The sequence below is a fragment of the Panthera tigris genome, chromosome C2 (assembly GCF_018350195.1).
Source record: "Panthera tigris isolate Pti1 chromosome C2, P.tigris_Pti1_mat1.1, whole genome shotgun sequence".
NCBI classification, from domain to species: Eukaryota; Metazoa; Chordata; class Mammalia; order Carnivora; family Felidae; genus Panthera; species Panthera tigris.
The window spans coordinates 113,722,168-113,727,767 of record NC_056668.1 but is presented as its reverse complement, the minus strand read 5'-3'; the positions used below and the strand labels follow the sequence as shown (position 1 = coordinate 113,727,767).

General features: G+C 42.1%; 1 pseudogene; it reads left to right on the top strand.

The window, feature by feature from the left end:
• The first annotated feature begins 5,038 nt into the window (after window positions 1-5,038).
• On the top strand, window positions 5,039-5,340 carry LOC102965613 (annotated as a pseudogene).
• The last annotated feature ends 260 nt before the right edge of the window (window positions 5,341-5,600 follow it).

Genomic DNA, 5,600 nt, shown 5'->3' with positions numbered 1-5,600 from the left:
CATTAAGACAAGCAGTGTGTAGTTTTGGGTTCAAGGGCTGACGTGATGCTTTCTAGCTGTTTGGGTTTCAGCAAGCCCCAGACCCCTCTGAGCCTGTTTCCTCTGGTATAAGAAAGAGGCAGTTACTGTAACCACCTCAGAGGGACGTGGTAGAGATAAAATGAGTTAAAGATGAAAAGCATTAAAGTCATACATAGCATGTAACAAGTGTACAAGAAATATTGACTACATAACCTTATTGAGATTTATTCCTGACAACGGTTTCAAAGAAGCATTTTTACCTTCTCAGAGGAGCCTTTCCTGCCTCACCTGAATCCCCCTGCCACTATATACGCTTTCATGGCTTCCTCTATGCCATGGCACAGGTCACAGCTGGCTATTATGTTTCTGAGACTATGTGATTAACAAGAAGCAGCATAGCATGTGGGGCTAAGAGCACAGACTTTTGTTTGTTTTAGCACAGGCTGCATGGAATCAAATCCTAGCTCTTGCTACTAATTATAAGGTCTTGGGCAAGTTACTCTCTGTCTCTCAGTTTTCTCATCAGTAAAATGCACATTAATAATAGAACCTACTTTACAGGCACCTGAGTGGCTCTGTCCAGTAAGAGCTGGACTTTTGATTTCGGCTCAGGTCGTGATCTCATGGTCATGAAATCAAGCCCTGCATTGAGGCATTCAATGCAAAGCCCCCTTGGGATTCTCTCTCTCTCTCTCTCTCTCTCTCTCTCTCTCTCTCTGCCCTTCCCCTGCTTGCATATGCTCTTTCTCTCTCTCAAAATAAATAAATAAGCTTTTAAAAAATAAAAAATAATAGAACCTACTTTATACAGTTGCTATGAGAAATATATTGCTTGGCATGTAATAAGTACTAGGCATGTTTTCTATTGTTAACATTATCAGTATTTATCATCCTTTCCTTATCAGCTCTATTTAACATTTCTCCAGTGCCTAGTTCAGTGCCTGATACATAAGGGCTCAATAAATATGCTAAAAGAATAAATGAATGAAAGCTAAAATTGACATGATTTTAGCTCATTGATATGATAAATGCTTTTACCCAGTTGTTTTCAATACTATTTTCCAAATTTCAATTGTCTTCTTTCTGCTTTTGTTCTTCCTTTCTAATCTGTATGTGAATTTTTTAAAGCAAATATGACCAGGGAAAAATAGTATCAAAAATAATTGGGGAAATACCTACCCAAAGGTACAGACCAAGAGAATAATGTATAATCTTACAAAGTCAGAGGTGTAAATATAAAAGAACAAATGTGTTAAAATTTCCCTGCCTTGTAAAAACCTTAACGTGGATTTCTAAACTTGGTCTCTCTTGCAGCCCATGAGTAGATTTCATTTTAAAAAGAGGATGAGAACCCTCAGTTAGTGATGTTATACTTTATGGAGAGTGGGTGGAGGCTGAGTTCCTGTTGAAAGTTAATTTTCTACCTATAACCATAGTGACATGAAACAATGCTAAAACCAGTCGATATTTGGGCAGCTCTCTTGGACAGATTTATCAGCCAGGGCTCATGCTTCTCTGAGAGGTCAAGCTGTGTCCTTTTGTACAGAGAGGGCCACACAACACCCATTGGAATCATAAGGCAGCACATGCGTGCATTTGCTCTTTCCGGTTGTGAAAACAGCTAGAAATACTGACTTTTACTTGTTAATGGCACCTGCAAGATCCCCAAGCCCAAATCTTAACTCGGGCTGTGTCTACTCATATGAATAGAGGGAATTACCCAGATTATTCAGCCTATAACTAAGAAAGCCCTTAATCTGATACTAAATCCACACAGGCAGCCTTCCTTGTGATAATATAAGAGTAGATGCCAGTTTGGGTTACCGAGATTTTACACTGTGGTAGTTAAGAGCACAGTCTCTGGAGACAGACTTCCTGGGTTCAAATCCTTCCTCGACCATTGTGACAATTTAAAGTATCAAAGACTTTGTGGCCATCTTTCCTGGAGAGATGAGGTCTGTGCCCCTTCCACTGAATCTGAGATGACTCTGACAATTCTGACCAAGGGGATACAATAAAAGGAGACCTGTCCCAGTTTCTGGCCCAGGCCTTAAGAAACTGGCAGCTTCCACTTTCTTGTCTCTTGGATCCTTAAGCCACCATGAAAAATCTGACTACACTGCTACAGAGACCACAAGAAGAACCCTAAAACTAAAGGGGAGGTGAGGGCCCCATTGAGCCCAGTCTTACAGCCCTTCCCATCAAAGCACCTGGCAGGTGAGTGAAGCCTTCATGGGCCCTACAGACCAATGCAATGCAGTCTTCAGCTGAATAAGAGCAAATAACCCCAGTCAACACCACCTGGGACAGAAGAATCACCCAGTTGATTCCTCACCTACAAAATCATGATATGTATAATTAAACGGTTGCTATTCCAAATACAAAGCTCTAACGTGCCTTATGATACCTTGATAGATAACTAGAACAACACTTACTAGTTGTTTTGGTTTCCTCACCTTTAAAGTAGGGACAATAATTACAATACCTACCTTAGCAGGTTGCTCTGAAGATTAAACAAGTAGTAACGCAAAGCCCTTAGACTAGTGCCCAACACATGGCAATTGCTCTGTAAAATCTGTCTCCTGTTAAGCTTGGATGACAACTCTTATTAGCTTTCTGAGACAGAGAAGTCTGAGAGTGGGCCCCATGTCATCTAGTCTCCAGGCCATCTGGACCTTTTATAGTCTCATCTCAACCAGGACACGGGCCCCTTTTAGAGCACACATGTTGAAATGACCCCAAGTATGAAGGACTAGAGTTTACCATTCCACCTAAGATTAGCTACTGCCTTCCTGCAGGCCAGCTATCTCCCATCCCTCAGGACAGTGGAGGCTGAACTGGTTCCCAGTCCTGATCCCAACTCACGCCCCTCTGCATGATCCAGCTCCCCCAAACCACGCTTCATCCCATCTTCAACTTTCACTTGTTACCCTTTCTTTCCCTCAAATGACCCCTCCCCTTCTCCCTGCTAACACAGATTCCTTCACAAACACTTGGGAAATGAACAAGCTCCAAGTTTCCCAAGGATGTTCTGGGTAACCTAGTCCTTCAGGATGTGGCAAAACAGAAGAGTGCTGTGCATGGTGAAGTTTTGGAAACACTGGACACTACATTTCTTAACTTTCCTTCGATAATTACAAGTGCATTTGCCAATTACAAGCCCTAAAAAGTTATGCCATTCAGAAGTCTATTTAACTTTGTATTATCTAGATTTTTACAAACATACCTTGACTGTGAAACACTTTTCTGGTACAACAAGACTTCTTGGAAGGAGGGACCACTGAACTAAGTCCTAGAGATGTGGAAGAGGGAAGCAGGTGAAGGGAGCAGAGAAGAAAGCAAGAGGATGATTGACTTGATTTGGCAGGAAGGCAAATTAGAGAGGGATGGGTTTAAGGTATGAGAGTCATGGGAGGCTCCTGAGGGTTTTAGGCAAGAGCATATTAGATCAGATTAGCATTGGCTCTTAAAATGTTTTTGACCCTTATTATTATTTTTAATGTTTATTTATTTCTGAGACAGCACAAGCAGGCAGAGAGAGGGAGACGGAGGATCTAAAGCGGGCTCAGAGCTGACAGCAGTAAGCACGATGTGGGGCTCAAATTCTCCAACTGTAAGATCATGACCTGACCTGAAGTCAAATGCTCAACCGACTGAGCCACCCAAGCATCCCTTTTGGAGATCTATAAGTAAATTAAACATGTTGCATTATTACCCATTATCTACACATACATTATAAAACTTTCATAAAATGGCTGTAATTCTTGTTACATGCAATGCCCACTAATATTTTCCGTCATTTCTTTCTCCTTTTGGAAATCACATTTCAGGAGCTGTTTCAATTAATGTAGGCAAGCAAAGGTGGGGAGCTAAATTGTTAACACCTGAATATGAATGTGTCGGCCCCTCATATTCTCCCTGATGTGCTAGATGAATAAATAAATGAGAGTGATCTCCTTTCCGTGAAGCAGAAGAGCCTATTCTAGTTCTTCTGCTAAGGAGCAGTTAATTCTTATACTCTCTGTGCACGATTTCCATTGTCTCTTGTCTCAAGTAAGAGGTTGTAATACCATCGAGGAGAGAAAGTAAGTCAGATTTTTATTGTTGTTGTTCATCAGAACAGCACTTGGCATATTGGTGGACACATTGTGGGCATTCAAACACACTGACTGGTTGCATTCCACTGAATTGATGATTCTTCATCCATTGCAAGGCAAAGACGTTTAGCAGGCTGAGAAACAGTAGTACGCTTCGCCTAAGTATTGTGCACACCCCAGCAGGTGATCAGTCACCTGGAAAATATCTCCTACTCCTGTGCTTATTGTCTCATCACAGAGAGGAACCCCTGGACTTCCTGCTGCTTAATCTCCAGCAGTCAAACCTCCCAGAGGGTGAAGTCCAAGACTGCCACTGAAGGATGTTTGCATCCTTGTATTCTTTCTGCAAAGATCTCTACTGTCTTTATGTCCCTCCCAGAGCTGCCATCTGCTTTCACTTCTGAGGTCTTTTTACAGGACTGGATCCAAAATGGGACGCAGTCTCAACTCCCCCGCTCTTTATGATCTCTGAAAAAGAGGTCTTGAGCCTTTTTGGCTTAAGGGCTTCACTGCTCAACAGAGAGCAAGCAACAAACCATCAAGCTTGGGTGTCACAAGAACAACTGCCAGAATCTCACAACATTTTTTTCTAGTGCCTAGAGCAGTCTGTTGGTGACTCCCATCCCTTCCTGGGGGCAAATTTCTGCCTCCCTCCCCCCACTTTTCTCCAGATTAGGTGTTCCACTTCCTGCTTGCAGGTCTGAAGGCACAATTAATAGCTGAACAATAAATGAGTTAGTCATCCTCCAAGTGTTGAAGTCTCAATGGCCAGAGCATTCCAGAAAAGTGACTATCAGCGTTTCCTCTTCTCCACACAGGAAATAAACGACCTCAGCCCTCTCCCTCACAGTTACTCATGTGCCACAACTTCTCAAAAATTGTGAAAGGACTGTCTGGGCTCAGACCTAGTTTGTGGCGACATGGCTAAACATACCAAGAAGGTCAGTAATTATGGGATCCGTTATGGTGCCTCCCTCAGGAAATGGTGAAGAAGACTGAAGTAAGCCAGCAGGCCAAGCACGCTTGCCCTTTCTGTGGCAAAACCAGTAGGAAAAGACAAGCTGTGGGTATCTGGCATTGCAGTTTGTGCATGAAAACGATAGGCAGTGGTCCCTGGACATACAAAACCACTTCTGCGGTCACAGTCAAGTCAGCCATCAGACAACTGAAGAAGTTGGAAGACCAGTAGAAATTCTACCATTTGAAACATTGTTAGCTAGCCTATAATAAACAGGAAATTCACATAACAAAATTACTTTGGCTTGTTGTTAAATTTATTAACTAGATGTTCCAATTTTTGTTGCATTAATCTTGCTTTCTCAAAAAACTTGGAAATTAAAAATCCTTCTAATTTTTATTGGAAAGAAAATTGTGGAAGGAAACTGAGGTGTGGTGCACAGTACCCTTTACTAGCATCTATTCTCTCAGATAGTGTAGACTGGCAATTCCAGTTGCTAGTCTGAAAAGTCTAGGATGTCAAGG